We start from the raw sequence: 20,291 nt of genomic DNA on the forward strand, positions 1-20,291 counted from the left end.
TCATACTGAATTAGACAGGAAACGGTATTAACAGCAAGAAAGATCAAGGTATGATTGATTAAGGGATATCTCATGCTCTGAGGAGACAGATGAGAAGAAACAAGAAGAGTCAAAGAGCTCCTACGAGCAGAACGGAAATGAGCAGTAGAGAACTGGTAAGCCCAACATCAGATGGCGTTACAAGTTGTCTGTCCTATCAGAATCTCTTTACATTTCAGTGTTTCTCAGAGTAGAATCCTTTGGTGTGACATTCACATTGGGAGATTCCATGTATTAGAAGTCTGCAAAATGCCGCATGCAATTATCTCTCCCATGCTTTTCATGACTTGTCTAGGAAAGCAAGCACTTATTAACTGTTCCTAATTACTCAAGGGCGGTCCGTAGAAGGGGAATTAAAAGAGAGGGAAGTGTGTGTCAGTTCTATGGGCTTTCATGGGGGATGATTCAGTGTTGGGCTGCTCATACCTTTTACAAGAATAAGCTTCCAAATTCTGAATTGAGAACTTTAGTCTCTCTGTCCCTTCCGTAAGCTGGCTCCGCCTCTGCTATATATATATATATATATATATATATATATATATATATATATATATATATATATGTTTCCTGTTTCATACAATGAGAGGATCAGGGAAAAGTAGATTTTAGTTTTTTTAAAAAGAGAATCTATTCTTCTAATTCTAAAATCAACACATTTACCGCATCGTATTTGGAGAATATAGGAAAGCACGTAGAACATAGAAAAATTCCGCCACCAATGATTATCACTGTAAATAATCTTGACTATATACTTCCAGTCTTCTTTTCTATCTCAAAGTGGAGTCATACTCTACGTACTGTTAGAAACTGCTTTTGTACTTAGCATTATAACATACATCTTTTCCTATTTCAATAAATATGAATCAACACTTTTTGAAAAGGCTGCATTGTGTAAGTTATACACTATAAGTTATTTACTTAATTCCTAGTTGTTGGATACCTCAGTTGTGGCTTAATGTTTTTAGTATAATCTTACACTGACATATTAGTTTCTTATTGCTACTGTAACAAATTATTGTAGCTTCAGAAAGATTTCTGAGGGCAAGTAGAATAATATGTAGAAAAAACCCTGAGAGTCAGGGCTCTGGGGTAGCCTTGTGTCTGCCACTGACTCGCTGTACATCTTGGGGACCGGTTGGCCTGTTTTTCTGGGGCTACAGCCTCAGTTCCCTCATGTGTAAGGCGAGGGAGTTGGAGACCCCTTTCAAACTGAATTTTCCATGATTCTATTCACTGAAGTTGTATACATTAAAGACAGCAAAGGTGTGTTGAAAAGGTTGGTGGAGGCGATGTATGTACAGTATCTTAGGGCCAGACACATTGCAAGCATGTTTTAATGACTACAAGTCTTGGAACAAAACATTACCTCAACCTTAATTAATTAACCGTTTATTAAGCATCCACTGTGTGATGGATGTCTTATATACATCATCAATAAAACTCTCATAAATTAGGAATACTATGCATAGTTTTTCAAACAGTTTAAATAATCTGTTCCAGGCTCCACAGTCAGTGAATAACAGAATTGTCATATCCAATTGGATCCAATTTTAGGCTCTTTCTCTTCCATCCTGCTGCCTGGGCACGCAGTACAGAGAATTAGTTGCAGCAGTGGCATTAGAACATGTACCTAACATTTCCAGAATAATTGATAACACCACACCACTGAGGGGTTGGGCATTTTTGCATGCAGTTCAAGAGTTCTTTGTGAACCTCCGCAGCAAGGTGGAGGAGCACCCCGTTTGTCTGGGACGCAACTTTTCCTGCCCCAGACTCTACAGAGGGACCGAGGGAAATTTCTTCATGCTCTTTGGCTCCTTTTACTGGTGCTCGTGGTCAGAGTGCGCACGTGCTGCTCTTACGTGGCCAGCCACTCGCCAAGTTCCCTTGCCTTATGGAAACCAGATGGAAGCTGGAGTCGACATTCTCAGCCACAGAAGTGAGGCTCGGCTGCTCTCTAGATGGAATCGCTGAATTTCAGAGGCATAATCCTCTCTCCTCCCCCTCCCCCGTCCCACTTCTTCCCAAAACCAAGAGTCGGTTTCAGAGGCATAGCCTTTCTCTGTGCTTTGCCCAGATATGGTTTTTGTTTTTTTTTTAATTTGTAATTGCAACTTTGTTTATAGCAAAAGCTCTGTTTGGTTGTCATAAATTATAACCAAAAAGAATAATATCCACCAAACCGTCACTGCTAGCATATGCTTTGCATAGCCTAGATTGATAATGTGAGGTCTTGCACAACTTTACTAACCTCCACTAGTATTTCGGGAGAATTAAACAAATGCACAGTGAAAACAAACAAGCAAAAACAGACAAACAAAAAACTGGGATAGTAAGGAGGGGAGGTTTCAAATGTGTTGGTAACCAGCGAAACTCAACACGATTGATTCTCAGTTTTATTTGGAAGTTTTCAGGAAATCAGCATTTCAAGAGTAGGGGAGATTTTAAAGCTCACTCAATAATTAATTTCATCTAGTTATTCCCTATTGGAAGAGCCTAGAAACAGGAGTAGTTCCATTGTGAAATAGGACTGTCATAAAAATTCCCGCTTGCTAGTAATTAATTTTTATGGTAGTAGGAATAATGGTAATTATAAAAGTAGAGCAATTGGTGGTATGTAAGATATGAAGGATTGAGAATTTCATAGTTAAATAGTCACACGCTAGTTACATGCTCTGGGAGAAGCCCAGTGCCACAATAAAAGCATAAATATAAGTCGGAAAGACACTGGACTCTTATTTATTGGCTGTGAGGCTTTGGGTGAGATACTTAACCTCTCTGAGTTTGCATTTTGGCATCAAAAGCAAAGTCAGAATGAGTTTAACATGTGCTATAGCCCAGTGCTGAGAACATGGTATGTACTTAGGGAGTGGTGGCTTCTGTGTTTCACCCATTCCATAAATTCTCTACCTGTGTATTAATGTCTTACCACTGAGGTAAGCTTGCAGCAGAGGACTGTAGGGGACTTTATCTTTGGACCCAACCCCTATCTTCCGCCGTGAGCCCCTGCCCTTTTCCAGAAGGTCATGGTTCTCTCAGGAGTCACAGAATAGTGGAAGCTGGAGCCAGATGGCTTTGAGCCCAATCTCGAAGTTGTGTATCTTGAGACAAGTCACTTATAGGTGGGCCAGGCACACTGTAGATGCTAAATAAATCTTGGTTGAATAAATGAATAAGGAAATGAATTGCACTTTTCTACCCCTGTCTACCTGGAAAAGTTTGAACTCATTCTTCAAGGCCCTGTCTGTATTACATTCTGCTGGAAACTTCCCCCCAAACATTAGCCGACTTGTATTCTAGCACTTGGCATAGCCTGTTCATTTCAGCAATGGATAAATGAGATTCTCAACGGCAGGACTGTGATTTGCATTCCCTGAATGCAGTACGATTTCTGGAAACTGATTGTTAAAGAAATAAATTAATGGGTAAATGAAAAAAAAAAAAATCTTTTAAATCCTAAAGTAAGCACCTCCACGTCTCCCCCTCCCTTCTAGGCTACTTTTGTCATTGCCACATGCAGGTCCTTTACAGAGAATTGGCTACATAGTGCTTCTTCCTGGCCACTGTATAGTCACAGTAGTTTACTGCCAATTCTTAGTGCTTATCTTGTCAGGAAGGTGACCCAGAATCCTTCCTGAGTAGAAGCAGAAAGCCATTGCTAAGGTGTGTCTCCGAGCTTTGCAGCATCCAAGACAGATTGGCTGATTAGGCAAACATGATTTTGGCTGAGTATTTTCATGACACTAGCCCACTGAGGAATTTTGTGTTGTTCAGCGGATTCAAGGCATGATATACTCCAACCAAATTTCTTAATTTTCCTTTTTCTTTTCAAGAAAGTGATCTGCTCTCAGTCAACTCAAAAGCCCATCTTTCCTCTTTCTTCCTCAGCACATTCAATCAGTTATCAGACCTTATTATTTGTTTTGTTAACTGATATGGGTTTGCAGTCTTGTTCCAGTACTTATTAACTATTTGATTTGAAGCAAATCGTTTGAATTCTCTGAGCCTGTTTCTTCCTAAATAAAATAGAACGGTAACCTGTTGTGCCTTCCTCACATGGTTCTTACCTGAATGAGTTCCGATCATGGAAGGGGAAGAACTTTGGCACCTGTGAAACACTGGCACTGTTAGTTGTCACCTTTTCTGTGATTTGGCTCTCCCGAGTGACTAACCATCCTCATTTTCCCCAGACTACAGGGTTTTATTAACAGCACCTGAAGTTTCACATCCTGGGAAACCCTCAGCTCTGTGAAAAGCCAGGATGGTTGGTCATCGTCCCCCTTATCTCTGTTCCCTTTGCCTCCTTCCTACTGTGCATTCAAGCCTTTCCAAGACCTCTGAGGCCTGTCTCCACCCAACCGTCCCCAACTGTCACCACTGGCCTGATTTCTCAGAAGCAGATGGAGAGAGTTACTTCTGCGCAATAAAACGTGGGACTGCTCATGGGGAGAGCAGGAAGGAGGCAGACTAAGTAGGCATGACCAGAGCTGCCGCTGGGGCAGGAAGAATGGTGGATCTTCTCCCTGGCAGCTGATGCAGAGTCCCAGGGTGCTGCAGTGGAGCCACCAGGTTCCTGCCGGGACTTCTGGCGTGAGGCTGGCCAAAGCCCTCTGACTGCAAACTCACACTCTTCTGCATGATCTGCAACCTTGTGGGATGTCACAGGAAACAAAGGCTTTAAGTCACTCTGGTCTGGATTCTGGACAGGGCTGGCTACATAATTGGCAGAGCCCATGGAATGCGAAAATGTGAGGCCTCAGTTGGGGACGTCAACCTCCCCTTCCCATAGGTTCATTGACCCAATGGCCGATGGGCAACCCCCTAAAGGACTGCGGCCTCTGGATGGGAGTGAGTAAGAAGCCCCTACTGAGTCGCCTGCTGCACATGTGGTGGTGTTGCTAGCATATGGCAAGGACAGCCACTGCCTTGCCCCACCCAGAGATACTGTAGTGTGTGTTCCTGACCCTAACCCTTCCCACACATAGGTTCTCGCTGGGGTGAAGGGCAAGCGCAAAAGGTAGGCCCCTTCCTGCCAACAAAACCCCGTTGCTGCCCTGGGTGGAGGACCTGGTGCTTATGGAGTCAGGGAGCAGGAGGCCAAGAATGGATCCAGGCAGGCAGGCCGTGGTGGGAGAAGACAGCGCACATGAGTTGGGGCTGCAAACTCCATATGAGGCTTTACTTATAAATCTCAAAGTCAGAGATAAAAGCATTAAAAATTTCAAGATGGAGACAATTGGGCTTTTCTGAGTACCAGGCCCCCTGTGACTACACACGTTGCACACCCATGAAGCAGACTCGTTCCAGGTCTAGTTTCCTTACCCATTAACGAGGCTAAGTCTCATCTTTTGCCCTCAGTCTCTTCACAGGTGAAATGGGCTCTTTATACCCACTTCTCAGGGCTGCTGTGAGAGGTAAATGTTGTTTCACTACATAGTGCTGGATCAATGTATATTGGTTTCCTTTCTTTTCCCACTGGCACACAGTTTAATAGGAATTTTTAGCAGCCTTTGGTGAGGTTAAATTCACTGAAAGGGCATTTCTCCTTAGGCCACAACAAGGTCTAATCCAGCTTTATAATCCTCAGGGCCTAGCATACCGGCACATAAAATGGGCGCAAAAATGTGGGGTAATGAGTGAGCAATTTCTTTTCATATTTTTTAACATATGCCTTTTCGTTTTCCTTCTCTGCATCTTTTCCTTATTTTTTTTTAGCTTATTTAATTCATAGTTTATTACTTTATTTTGTCCTGTTACCCTTGAGCGGTGAAGGGGAATTTAGGAAGCCCTAGCTAATGATATATTATAATGTGGTATATGTTAAAATACAGTATGTATATTTTGGAATAGAGGAGGCCTTCTAAAATAAAAATTGTATTTTTCTTAAATACAAAATTATAAAAGAAATAACTAGTTTATTTGACTCTAAAATATAGGACATTTGGTTGTGTAATCTGTTTTTACATGTAATAATAAATGAGAAGACCAGACAGAAGTTTACCAAAATTTCAACAGTGTTTGTCTCTGAATGAACCATGAACGGAAATTGGAGTATTTTTCTTCTTTAACACTTACTGTATTTTCTAAATTTTGTACACTTATTACGTATTACCTTTGTAGTATATTATTTACATTATTTTTCAAATATAGCAACCATCCCTTATGGCCTAGGATAAATGCCATTTCTACCATGCAACAATAAGTGATTGTCCAATCTTTGCTAACTTCACATGTACCACAACCCTGGGAGGTGAGTATTCCTATTATCCTCATTTTGCAGATGAAAATATTCAAGTTAAATGATAATAAAAACTTGAACAGGGTCACGTAGCTAGAAATGGCAAGCCTGGTATCTGAATCTCAGTCTTTCAATTTTCCAGAGCCAGGGACCTTACCTCTTACATTCTCTTCCAAACGTATTTAGCACGTTGTGTACCTTGTTTAGTGCTTTCTACTTCACTATTTAGTTATCGGGGTTCTTCTGTCTTCCTCCTCCTAGACGGGAAGCAAGGTCTGTTTAGTGGCTGTGGTTTGCCTGTCCTTGACCTCCCCACAGAACCTCACAGGCAGGAAGGCTCAATGGGAACCACATGTTGGTTGAATGAAAGCTTGAAAATGAATGAAGGTGGACTCCACCTACCATGATGGTGAAGTTTGTAGCCAATTCCATCTCTACTTTTTATTGCAACCACTTCCTGGGAAGACTTAGATTTTCTGCCAGCAGTTCTGGCTGTGGGTACTAGCTTCTCAAAGCAAAAGCAGTCTATATTTGAAAAAGTGTTTTTTTTAATATCAAGACAGCGGATATTAAGCTGGAGGCCATGTGCTCCAAAGTCAAGGTGGTTCTCCTTTGTTTGGATCCACATATGCCCCCAAATGGATTAACAAATGCTTTTAATCCTTTGGTTCCTGAGGCATTGTGACAGATCATAATAATTTGTGTTGCTGGACCAGGAGGGAAGATTTTTGTTGTTGTTGTTTTCAAATAATAATTTAGGTGTTCAGGTTGATGGCCTTGAAAAGCCTTTATAGCTTTTTGAAGGTGTTTGTGGAGGCAGAACAAAGGCTTGTTTGAAACTAGAAATTACCGAAGTAGGATTCCAGTACATTCTAACCATACTATTCTTTTTATGGGCTTCTGCCAATTGGTGCAAAGGCGTCCTCACCAGATAAGACAGAATCTTGGCATCTTTGGCTACAAATTGAACATACTACAAAACAATGTTTCATCATATACATATTCGAAATTTTAGTGCATTGTGATTTTTAGGATACAAGGAGTTATTTCCCTCTTTCTCCTCCCCATTCCTTCCTCTTTTAAAAGTTTAAAACTGACTCCCATTGATTTTCAGTATTCCTCAAAGAAATGGAACTAAATCAGCCAGTCATGTTAAAGGTATCTCTTTAATGTCTCATCGGAGAGAAAAACAACACAGAATAGGAAAATAGTCTCTGTTCCTCTTGAGAGCAAATTAGAGAGATCGCATATGTTGAGTTTCAGAATATTGATTGGCTTTTGCATAGGATAATTGCCACTTATCAGTTGTGGCACACAGTTTGTCACTTGGCCACAGCTGATCGGACCAGGAATAGATAGGTGCCTAATCCAATCAGATTCTGGGCCCTGAAATTTTTGAATTGTGACTAAGAAATTAATTTTTCAGTCTGGGATATTTATTTGAATTTATAATAGATGACTGAAAACTAGGAGTGTGGGAGAAGCAGAGAAAGCCAGTCAGCAGGGAGAGAAAAATAAAGGAGACACAAAGAAGGAATGAGAGCCTGAGAGAAGCTGTGTCTATGGTCTTTCAACCTATCCCAGGGGGGATTGGGTTGCTCACAAAATGTGCCTTTGAATTTAATGCAATATTTTTCTCCTTTCAACAAATTCTTTTTTATTAAGCTGCTTCAGGTGGCTTTCTGTCGCTAGGAAACCAAAGAACCTTGTGTATATGTTTATCACCCCCCCCCCCTTACCACTTTGTTTTAAACTAGTGCATGGGTCACTTTTCCCCATTAAATTGAGAGTTTTTCAATAAGTTGCAAACCTATTTCTTCCCATACCCTGCATTTAGCATATGTCTGGCACAGAGAGAAGTTCAGTGACTATTAAATAAATGGATAAGGAAATGGAGATGGTACTTTGTCAGCTTAACTCATTCATTGAGGAGACCTTCCTGTTAGAACAGTATACATAGTTGCCAGTCGTCTTTAGATGGTATGCATATACTCAAGTCATAAATATAGATATGCATATCTCCAGGATTCTGGGAAACTACTGTGGCAATAGAAAGGGGAGATCATTTTTCAAATGCAAAGTAGATGTTAGCGAGATAAACAGTAAATTGGGATGTATATCTTGAAGGATTGATTCTTGAAAGGGAGTGAGAACAGAGAAATTGGTCTGGAGATAGACAAAGGAGGAATGACTTAGGCCTACCTTGAGAAAACTTGACTTGCCATAACTGCCTCCAAGAGGACTCCTGCATTCTCAGCATTTTCTGTAGGATATTGACAAGTCCTCAAACACCCAACGGGGGCTCCACGCACAGGGAGAGCTCCTCCGGCTGTTCATAGGTTCCCTTGGGAGAGAGGGAGGGCAGTCAGGAGCTGATTACCATACTCAGGCACTCATGTGCGTCTGCCAAACTCAATAGCGAAAGAAGCCTTGACATGTTTCCATTTCTGATTCTGCCCTTATAAAATGTGTTGCTAATTAAAATGACTGCCAGCTCAGACTCCTGCAAGGAAACCCATCCACGTGCTCAGAGGCCGTTGTTGTCCATGTTTCTAGCTCTGGTGAAATAAATAAAAACTACAAAACCAGCAGCAGAGCCCAACTCTCTGGGACAGCTGAAGGGGGCCCCGCACCAGGTGTAAGTAATCAGGCAATACGTTAATTCAACCTGCGCTGCACTAGAGAAGGAAAGGGTTAAGTAGCAGATCGTGCTGCTTCTACACAGTGCTATCGGCATGTTTGGTTTGGCAAGTGGAAAAAGCAGCACAAAAACACATGTCCTGACAAAGTCAAGAATTATCAAACCAAATTCAATACACTTACCAAATTGAATTTGTAGTGTGTCTCTTTCTTCTTCATTTGAGCCATAGTTTGTGCAGTGTTTAAAAATGCACATCTACGCATTTCACTCCTTGCCATTCCTCCTTCATTGGCTTCTCATTACATTTTTCATGAAGTTTAAGTTCCTTCACATGACTAAAACACCTTTTATGATCCAAATCTCACTTACCTCTCTAGCTTCTGGTCTCATTGCTCACCCTTTAGCCGCACCAACCTACTTGCAATGCCCCGAAAATGCCATATTTTGTCTTCCCTCCATGCCTGTGGACATGCTGTTCCATCTATTGGAATGCCTATTCCATGTATCTTTATCCCCCTGGCCAACTGATATACAATTCTACAACTCAGCAGTTCTACAGCTCTGCTCAGTGAGGAAGTCTCCCCTGAGGTCTCGTCCCCTACACCAAACCTGGAGAAATACCTCCTGTGAGCTTTCCTGGCTCCGGTTCTTTCCTTTACGATTGCACTTAGCACATTGCAGTTGACAGGAATGAAGGAACAAACTGCTCCGTAGCTATGTTTAGAGCCTAAATCTCAGGGCTCAAGACCTTAATGTTGCAGACATACTGATTGACAAAAAGAGGGCTTGCAAAGCTAAAACTGTATGGAGGACTGAGGACCAAAATACTAATCGGTCCTGGACATAATGTGTGATTAGAAGCATGAAATAATAAATTCACTCATTCATTCGTACTTTCAGTTATTTTTTATTACGCACTTTGTGTTAACCCTACATGGAGTGTTAGGGATTACAAATGTGATTGTGACCTAGGTGGTGATTCCTCATCGCTTGGAACTTATAGCTTAGTTAGAAAGACTTATGCACATACAAGCAATTATTTAATCATAAACTTGATTAGACCTACCAAATAACAGTTAGTCATGAAACGAGGGCTATAGTAGGGAGACCTAATTCAATCTGGGAGTCAATGAAAATGCTCCTAAAAAAGTGTTATTCAAGGTGAAATAGTAAAGATGTCTGTGCTGTCAGGTAGAGTGGGAGGAAACGGATACCAGACAAAAGAAACAGCGTCTGCAAAGGCTCAGAAATAAGAGATTGACATGTTCAGGGAACAAGAGAAGACCAATGGAGTTAGAGCAACGGAACAAAAACATACAGAGCAAAGAGATGAGCCCGCGGGAGTAGAGGGGATGTGAACCATGCAGAGCCTTGTAAGACAAGGTAATAAAGCTCTTGAATGTTATCCTAAGCGTAACTGGAAACGACTGAGAGGGTCTAAGCCTAATTTTAAATCCAGTTTGCAGTGTTAAAAATTATTTTGGCAGCACTGTGGAAAATGGATTGAAAAGGGGCAAGAGTGGAAGAGAGGAGACCAACTGGGAGGCTAGGCTGTTGCAGAATTTTCAGGAGAGACGGTGGCTTGCCCTAACGCAGTTGGAAAAATGATGCAGAAGAATAGATGGAGTCAAGAGATGCTGAGGAGTTAGAATCAATGGCCCTGGGGATTGATTAGCTTTAAGGGTTGAAGCAGAATCAGGTGTCAACACTCAACCCTAACAGATTCATTCAATCAACAAATAGCTACTAACTGCCTGTTCGGCTGCCAGAGAAGCTGTTGAGGATGATGCCTTAAAAACTGACTGCCTTCTCTCAAACATTGCAATATCAATCTGTTTGTAAGAGAGCATTACACGGTTTACTTCCTTTCTGATGCCTAATTGACTGTACTACACGTTTTCAAAGAAAGTTTCCCACTCAACTTTTGTCATGTCCCGTATAGAGCTGGTCACAACTCATAGCTCCATCCCCACCCACTGCCATTGAAGACAATTCTCTTCCCATGAGTGTGCCTTGCGGTCTTGTTTGTGCCCCATCATACAGGTCTAGTTGTCCCCTTTGGATATTTTGAGATTTGGCCCATCAGCCCTGAGCCCTGAGCAGACCAGCACGTTGAATCCTGCCTCCGTCTCTTACTAACTGCATGTGAGGTACCAAGCTAACTGCTCCAACTTCTGGGTTCTCCCCTCTACATAGGGTCAATTTCATTGATGTCAGTATCACTAATACCCTTTATGGACAATCAGGTATAATGTGCTTCCTGATGTGATGTAATGTGAAGTAACGTGACTGACTCCCCTAGGATGTATTTTTTTGCCAGAGACTTTTCACTAGAGTATAACCAAACCTTTAGCTCCAACTTCCGGCTTACTGGAAACAAAAGGAATAGACATCATGGGGAAACAACAGCAGAAGGGAACCAGTCCAGAGAGTGGACATCTGCGGAACAAATGGCCTGGCCTCCTCAGTGGGTCCAGGGGTGGGGCCTGTTCTAGATTTTTAAAAAGTTAGAGAAGAGACACAATAATGAAATGTAATACATCTTGGTTGGTATAAGCTTGAAGGTGTAACTGAGAGAATGTGAATATGAAAATTGTAGTAGATGGTGTTAGGGGATTACTGTTGGGTTTGCTGTTAATTGTATAAGATATTATTTGGAGGAAACTGCTCTTACCATTTAGAAATGCATACAAAGTATTTAAGGGAGAATTAGCCTGATGTCTGTGTTTTACTTAGGGAATTGTGTGTGTGTGTGTGTGTGTGTGTGTGTGTGTGCACGCATATATATGAATTAAATGAAGTGTTTCTGTCATTTAAATCCAGGTGATATACATATGGGTGTTTATTATACTATTCTCTCTATTTTTGTGTATTTAATAATAAAAAGTGAAATAGATGGATAAAATCATACCTATATTCCAGTGTTGTGAGGGTGAGAGATAATGGGTCCAAAAGGACCTAATTTTTATTATGTCTGTTCCTAAGTAAATGAGGATTCTGTTTCACAACACTTTTTTCCAGTCCGTGTGTCAGAGCCTCACTCAAGTCCAGAGTCTCACTGCGTGCAGCAGCCAATTCTGCAGAGCTTGGTCAGAAATCGCCAGAGCCCCTTGGAGAATGATACTGATGTGAGCTGACAGGCTGGCATCATGTTTGGTGGAATAAACTTTAAAACTTTCTGGCCCTGAATTCACTACTGTGCACAGAAATAACCACAGTTCCTTTCCCACTCAAAACTCAACACTCAAATAATATATTTACGCGCAGAAGTGCAGAATTGGTCACAAGTCAAAAGATCTTAGGTCTGCCCCAGATACAAAAGAGGTGTGAAGTAGCTCCCGTGCCTCGGGGAGTGGGAAGAGCAGACACTAGGATGAAGCCAGGAGATACCGGCTCGGGGTATGACGCACATGCATTACACACAGACTCATCCCAGTTTGATCTTGGTGCTCTGACAATAATAGAGCATCCACCCTCAGCAGTGTCTTGGTTCGATGATAGATTATTTGGTCTTTCTAAATGTATAGCGGGTTTCTCTCCTGAGAGCTTCTGTAAACTGTCCCTAGTCAATCTCTCTCTTGTCACCCATGTCCCTCCCCACTGCCACCCCCCACCTTGCAGTAAGCCAGCTGCATCAATCTGTAGCATCAGCGAGCTATGCTCTCTCTTACCTGTACTGTTGTGCATTTGCTGACCCATCTGCCTTCGGTGTTCTCACATCGCTTCCGTACCTTTCTGTGTCTGGCTATCTCCTGCCTCTTCTCGAAGGCTTGAGTTCAAAGTCATCTATCCGGGAAACTTGCCTAGATTCCATAGAGAGAAGTTGGATTTTTCTCCTCTGTGTTTCTCCCTGGACAAAGGTGAGGCAAACGAGCTGCCTTGGGCACAACATTTAAGGAGGCTCTCATTCTCAGCGTGGCGCAAGTGCTGACTCTGCAAGTCCCAGGACCCCGACAGGGAGTGCCTCCTTAAATTTTGCACCATAGGCTCTTCACTTGCCTCACCCTGTTCTGGCCCTGGTTTCAACATCTCCTGTATCCCACTATCGTGATTGCACTGTAGAATTTACTTGTTGTTGTGTCTTCCTGGCTGGAATGTGAACTCTGTTGGCTGAAAGATTATGTCTTATTCATTACTACAACCTCAGCCCCTACCACTGTGCTTGGCACACAGGAAGTGTTTATAAATGATGGTTGGAATAGGAGAATGATGGAATACGTCAAAATGGTGTTGGAAACACACATGATATTAGACTGATTATACTATCAGGGACCAAATGGCATCTGCTGCAGAGCTAGGAGAGAATTTAGAGATGGAAAAATCAGAAAAAATATAAAACTTGTCCTCTGAAATATACCTAGTAACCAGATATTGGGTAGTATTGCTTAACAGTGCTACCGTCCCTGTAGGCCTGAAAAAGAGTGCATAAGCACAAGGTCTGAAACATCAGCAAAGCTTTGAGTCGGGTGAAATCAGATTGTCCATTAAATCCAGGCTTCCAGCAAATAGGGAACCTCCCCCAGTGCCTCCATCCTGCTTCACACTATTTACATGGTATGTTTGTGGTGTCAGTTCAGAAGGAACGGCATGAGCTGGACTGTAGAAAGCCTCTTTCATGTACCCACCATTGTGCTGGGCCCCTCACAAACATTACAGTATTTAATCATCACAACAAAGCACTGAACCAAGAGTTCATGTCCCCTGGCCTATGGATGAGGCAAGCCAGAGATGTTGTATAACTTTCCTGAAGCCACACAGCTAGGAGTTGGACGAAAAAGAGCACCTCCAATGTTCCGGGCCATTGAAATTTGATAATGTTCATTGTAGCCCCATTTCCCACCCGACACACACACACAAAGTTAGCACAGACTAGAAATAGATTCATGAAGGGCTTTTACTTATTTATGTAAACATTTGAGCACCTACTGTGTGCCACACTGTGGGCGTAAGGTCCTAAAAGGCTGTACAGGGAAACTTTATTGGGGTGAAGTGTTAGGGGGAAGGGTAAATAGGTGCTGAACAATTCGTAGGTGGGTTTAGAAGAGCAAAGGTATTCTTTTATAAAGTGTTCTTTATAAAGGGGAGAGTGCGCAGGGATTGGACGACCACATCTGCAATGCTAAAAGCCACAGGACGGACGAATCCCAATAACAGCAAAGCTGTTTCCTGAAACCTACCCAAAGGGAGACGCTTCCTGTGCGCTCGGCCTATAACTAACGGGCTTCGTGTGTTGGTTAAGGCAGAGAACGAGATGACTGTCCAGATCATTTTCAGGAGAAGTAGCTGGCAGTTGTTTTTTTGGTGCCCTTTCTTTGGGGAAGGCGCATACTTTTAGGGGCAAGGAACTAAAACTGCAGCTTCATTGCCTGTGCTGTCGCAGCGCCTCATCCCTCACCCAGCAGACCCATGGAGGTCTGACCTCCGGCTCCACCTTGGGCCCTTGTGACTCGTGTGTTTGGACAAACGCCTCTCCTGTAGGAGCCCTGTGAAAACTTCCAAAAGGCCATTTAAAACTAAAGCGTTTCTCAGTTCATTTTCAAATAACTCACTTACCATTTTCAAAAGCCAGTGAGACAGTGGGGCTCAATTGGTTTCAGTCAAGTTTTCCCTACTTTCCTGACGGAGTTACAAATGTTTTTAGCTCCATCTTGCATACATTCTAGAGGACTTTTGGCAGGGTTTGTAAAGCGTGCTTTCATATTCTTTGGATTTCATCTTTGTAGCACAGCTTCACGGAAAAACATCCCATTCCAAGTGCAACTGGGAAGTTTCATTCACCACAGTGGCTGCCAATCACGTGGGGAGTTTATTGTCCCTCCAGCAAGCTCATCAAATCCAAACAAAATGTGTTCACTGCAATTTCAGCTGATTCATTTCATAAGATACAAGGAGAGAGATGCTATTTACTAGATACCCAAAGGCCAATTCAAGAATCTAAACTATGACAAAATTAAATATACAATAGTTTTTAACTCAATATATATCATTAGAGTCTTAGCAGGAAACAAATGGCACACTCAGAAGGGTTCGGCTGAATATAATTTTGTGAAGAGAGTATCGAACAGGCATGGGTGCAGTTAAAGGACTCAACAAGGAACAGTGAGGCACCCAGGAATTGTCAACATCAGGAAGCTTACTGCTCCAGGCGGAAGGGGTGAGGGGTAAAACCTGGGGGCTGGAGTCCTGGAAGAAGGGTGGCTCAGCAGGATCTGTAGCCGTAGAAGTACAGCGGGGCTCGGTACAGCAAGGATGAGCAGAAACAGGAGAATAAATGCCCCAGCCTCTCCTTTGCGTTCTCAGATCACTTGCTGGTGCTGTTATTGACCAAGCCCAGCCAGAAGCCAGAAGGCAAGGGAGACTCGGAATACCCATCATCAAGGTCACCCTCCTGGGGTCCGTGATGCACAGAGATGGAAGGGCAGAGGCTGGTTCTGGGGTAGCCTATGCCAATTGATTTCAGATTTGACTGTGAGAAACAGAGTGCTATAACAGAATGAACAGAGATTTTGATGTCGGAAAGATGTGGATTCAAATTCCACCTACTAATGGTCAGATCTTGGGTCTTTTCTGGAGAAAACCTATTGGACAGCTTCAGAAGAGTTCCAAAGCTCGCTCTCTGAGTTTCAGTTTCCTCATCCAGTAAAATGGAAATAATACTAAGTATCTATAATAATAATAGGAAACAATGATACATTAGGAAACAATAATAACCCCCCTGAGTTATTGTAAATATTAAACAAGTCGCCCAAGGAAAAGAGCCTAACAGAAAGCCAGACATATGAATGGATTTACTATTTGTTGATTTCCTTCAACTAGCCCTCCATCAGTTATCCCTTATATGGTGACATACCTGCCGTGTGGAGGTGGGAGAACAAGTCTGACCATTTTTCTGGTACTGGGTTCTTGTTGGGAGTCCCCTGTTGACTCATAGCTGGAGCCAGTAGGTGGGACTGTGTTGTTCCTGCAAGCTTGTTTATTGGGGTCCCCGTGTCAGGAGAGAACCAGCCATTTTGCTGGTGTCATTTCTCTGAAGAAAACTTCTTGGAACATCTTCAGAACTCCAGTTTTATCAGTCCACAGAGACCCTGGTTCTTAGGGAACTGTTCCTTGACCATTTCTTTACCAAGTTTCATTTCCCATTCATAGGCGGATGCTCAAAAAACTTATTTTTCCTCCTGGTGGGCATTAGCTATTGACAAGGCATTGGCTGCTTTTTTAAGAACTTGGCCAATTCAGTTCCTGATAATAAGGGCAATCTCCTTCCTACTTGAAGCCATCAAGGTTTCTGTTTATTGTTGTCATTTGCTAGTTTTGGAACAGGTGGACATGTTTGGTTACTTGTGAATTTTGACTGTACTTTTGGAAAGGGTACTGGTGATTGAAGAATAAAAAACCACAGCAGTCATTAATTTAACTGTTCATTGCTTCAGACTGGAATTTTTATGCCCGGCATAATCCCTAATTCTCATAACCATCCTGTAATGTAGTGTTTTATTTTCAATTGAGGAAACTGAGGCTCATGTAGATGGGTTGAAATGTCCAGCTGGTAAGAGGCAGAGCTGGGCTAGAGACCATAGCTCTATCTGAATTGAAGCACAGAACTGTGTTCATCTTTGACATGGTTACAGAAAGTCAACTGCAAGATTTTCATCCAACCGTGACTATTTAAAAATAAAATCACAGGGCTGGGAGTTTCCTCATGACAAGGTGCAAGTCTTTTGCATTTTTCTCTTTCTCACTGCTAACCACTGCCCCTGCCATAAAGGGGTTCCTCTTTTAATGTTTGTTGAATGAAAAAATGATTGACTGAATGAATCATCGATACAAAGATATTTTTGTCTCCATGTAGCATTTTTCTAATGCATATTTATATTTCATTTGACAGTGTTTGCAAATTGCATAATATTCCCCTTCAGCATAACTTGCAGTGTGGAAATGCTTCCATATGCTAGATGTTTCCCTTCATTTGACTGAGGGAGAAAAAAAAGACTAAGAAAAAGATCACATAGTGGCTAAGCATCCATATCAACACAACATATAGTATGTACTGTTCACAAATGGTGTATTTTAGGAGGGTGATTTTGTAAAAATATTGACGTAGACATTCAGTTTGGATTGATAGAGTTTAGGAAAATGTTCTCATGCATGTAAATATAGTTTTATATTAATTCACCGTGTTGTAGGAGGTATAGGGTAGGGGGAGAGGGATGCGTCCTGGAGCAACTGCCTGTATTCAAATCCAGGCTCCACTACTTAATAGCTATGTGATTTGGTCAACTTATTCAGTCTGTGTCTTAGTTTAACTTCTTTGTAAAATGGGGTAAGAATATTGTATCTCAAATGAGATGGTTAAGAAAATTCAATGAATTAATACAAGAGGAGTTATTAAAACTGTGCCTTGATAAATGGTAGGGCTCAATAAATGTTATTATCCCCAAGCCCCATGGAGTGTAGTTCAGAAAAGTCATATCTCTTTCACTTGTACATCTCCGTTATCCCTACCTTCTTTCAGGAGCTCATCATGTCTTGCCTGACTTAGTTTACCCTCCAAATCACCCTTCACATGGTCACTGGAGTGAATCCTTGAACACTCACGTTAAACCAGGCCCTTCACCTTCTTCAAGCAATTCCATTATTCCCTGTCAACTTCAGGACTAAGTACAACCCCCTTATCATGACGTTCAAGGTCCTTCATGAACTCATTCCTTTTTCCTCCTCTGGCCTCATCTATCTTCACTCCCACATGCACGACTCACTGCAAATACCAACAAATGTCCCAAGTAGAAAAAGTTCTGTTGGCTTGACGAATAAGTAACACTTGAGGAAGAGGGGTGAGCAGCTAATTTTACTGACGAGCTCATAGAAGGCTTCAAAGAAGAGATATTTAAGCTGTGTCTTGAAGAGTAAGTTGATAGCGACCAAGCAAGGTAGGGTGGAATGTGACTGGATGGAGCACCTAAAATGATGGAAGGATTTGTGCCCTGGAATAGAAAAACAAGGTGTAGTCATAAAATGAGAATTTGTCTAATTCTAAGGTGGATGAACTGGGGGATGCTTAAATGTGGGAGTAAGGGAGAGGGGAGCATCAAAAAAGGCCCTTTAAATCTGGCCTGGATGCCTGGATGGAATAGTCATGGTAATGGGGCTGAGGAATATAAACGAGAAGGAATGTGGGGGGGTGTTGAATTGGAAATAATAGGTGTGTGTTTTGTACAGCTGTCTGCAAAAGCCACCTGGGAATATTCAGTACTAAGCTCCTAATCTCGTCCCCAAGCCTACCCCCAGACCTATGTTCTGGCAAATTTCCCCTTCCAAGTAAATGGCCACTCTATTCTTCAGAGTCCTCCATGATTCCTCTGTCTTACATCTTATTTTTGATCCTTCAGCAAATCCTGTTGGCGTTTTCTTCAAAATATATCCAGCATATGACCATTTCTCATCATCTTCACGGCTACCACTGTCATCAAAGCCACCATCTTTTATAGGATTGTAGGCGTACCTTGGATACATTGTGGGTTTGGGTCTAGAACACCATGATAAAGCAAATATCACAATAAAGTGAGTCATAATCCTTTTGCTTGTAGAGGGTCTTGCCTTCAGTTTATAAAAGACGCAATACCTGTGAAGCATAGGAAAGTGAAGCATGATAAAACAGGGTACACCTGTACTGAAATAGTTTCCTAAATTACCTCCCTGTTTTCCCCATTGCCCTCCTTCAGCCTGTTCTCAACACAGCAGCCAGAGAGGTCGTCTTAAAAAGAAGTCAGATCATGACTCCTCTGTCCATAGCCTTCCAAGGACATTCCATCTTGCTCAGAGTAAAACCATAAAGCATTTCCAGTAGTGGCTTGTATGACCCAACCCTCCCAACCCCTGGCTCCACTGCTGCACATACTCCTACACCAGCCCTCTCGGGCACTACTCTGCCGTGTTGGACTCCTTAGTGTTCTTCAGACGTGACTGATGTGCTTCTGCCTGTAAGACTTTCCGATGACTGTTCCCTTCCCTAGAATGGCTTTTCCTCAGATACCCGTCTAACCATCTCCCTCACCTCCTTCAGACCTTCACTCCAATGTTATCTCCTCAGTGAAGTCTCTGATTGCTTTATCTACACTGGTGGCTTCCTTTTACCTCTGATCTGCCAATCTCTCCCTTTTCTGCATTTTTTCCCTTTAGCATATATAACCATCTATCATACTCTATATTTCACCTTTAGATTTTATCCATCGGTTTTCTTCCCCACCCCCCATTCTCTTGAATCTATAGTATACATTCCATGATGGCACTGATTCCTGTATCGTCCCCCTCTGTGCTCCTTGTACCTCAGCAGTGTCTGACCACAAGTTGCTCAATAGATGTTTGCTGAATAAAAGAAGGAATCCAGCTGAGGACTATTGCAGTGTGTTGCTATAAGGATCTGGTACTCAGGAGGCAGATCTGGGTTAATGATAGATTTGGAAATTCTTACAGTGAGGTAACAGGTGAGGAAGTAGCTGAGATGGACTAAGGAAAAGATACTTAGTGCAACTAAAATTAAAAGACCAACATTGGGAAGAGACCAAAATGTGGGGAAAATAATAATGAAAGATTGTTCAGCTGAAGTGGCAGAGTTGACAGCGATGGCTTTGGGATTACAGATTTGAGTTAAAATCTCTGCTCCACCACTTCCTAGCTTCATGACCGTGGAGAAAGGACTGAATGATTCTTTGCCTCCATGTTCTCAAGGGTAATTGGAAAAAAAAGATCTCTACTTCAGAGGGCTGTTAAGATTAACCAATAAAATGTATAGAAGTCAATTAGCAGAAGGTAACAAAGACTATAGGTTGTTGTTGTTGATACTGACACCTTTATTATTATCAAATCCAGGAATCGTGAAAAATAGGAGTAGAAGAACATAATGGAAGATAAGTGAGGCGATGTCTTCAAGAAAGAGAGGCAGTACACTCTAAATGGCGGTCTGTGGTCAAAGCTAACTATCCAAGGCCCTGGAGGAGAGCTATTTGAGAGAACAGTTTCACTTAAATCAAAAAGTCATAATCCCATATTTTAAAATGAGCTAATGTTTTGTGGAAAATAATAATTGTCCTAGGAAAAAAAATCAAATACAAAGCAAAACAAAACAACATTGAGCCCTCAATTGTGTCCAGCTGACAAATGCAGGAACATGGTGACCCAAAAATTTGCTTCTGTCTGGTCTTTGGGATATTTACTTGCTCACTAGTTAGAACTAGTTTGCTAGTTTTATGAGGTTAAGCTATTTTGCAATACTACTCAGCTGGCTCTGTGGGTGTTTATTTACAGATGGCTGCCATCTTGATTTATTGTCTGTCAAATTATCATTATTAAGGACGGAGTAAATTGTCATTTCAACCA

At 42.0% G+C, this 20,291-nt stretch overlaps 2 long non-coding RNA genes across 3 annotated transcripts in view; one reads left to right on the plus strand and one right to left on the minus strand.

The window, feature by feature from the left end:
- Window positions 1-20,291, plus strand: part of LOC148754975 (uncharacterized) — a 347,388-nt gene that overhangs the window by 34,697 nt on the left and 292,400 nt on the right. The gene's annotated exons all lie outside the window — the stretch shown is intronic.
- On the minus strand, window positions 1,439-12,809 carry LOC148754976 (uncharacterized). Of its 2 annotated transcripts, none has more exons than XR_016019199.1 (3): window positions 12,590-12,809; window positions 8,480-8,621; window positions 1,439-4,687 (listed from the first exon to the last, which is right to left on the minus strand). It is a non-coding gene; the product is annotated as an uncharacterized LOC148754976 (long non-coding RNA). The 2 variants fall into 2 exon arrangements; XR_016019200.1 differs by lacking the exon at window positions 1,439-4,687 and adding an exon at window positions 4,721-6,534.

Source organism: Rhinolophus sinicus, chromosome 16 (assembly GCF_057876585.1).
Source record: "Rhinolophus sinicus isolate RSI-liver-muscle chromosome 16, RSI-T2T, whole genome shotgun sequence".
Classification (NCBI taxonomy): domain Eukaryota; kingdom Metazoa; phylum Chordata; class Mammalia; order Chiroptera; family Rhinolophidae; genus Rhinolophus; species Rhinolophus sinicus.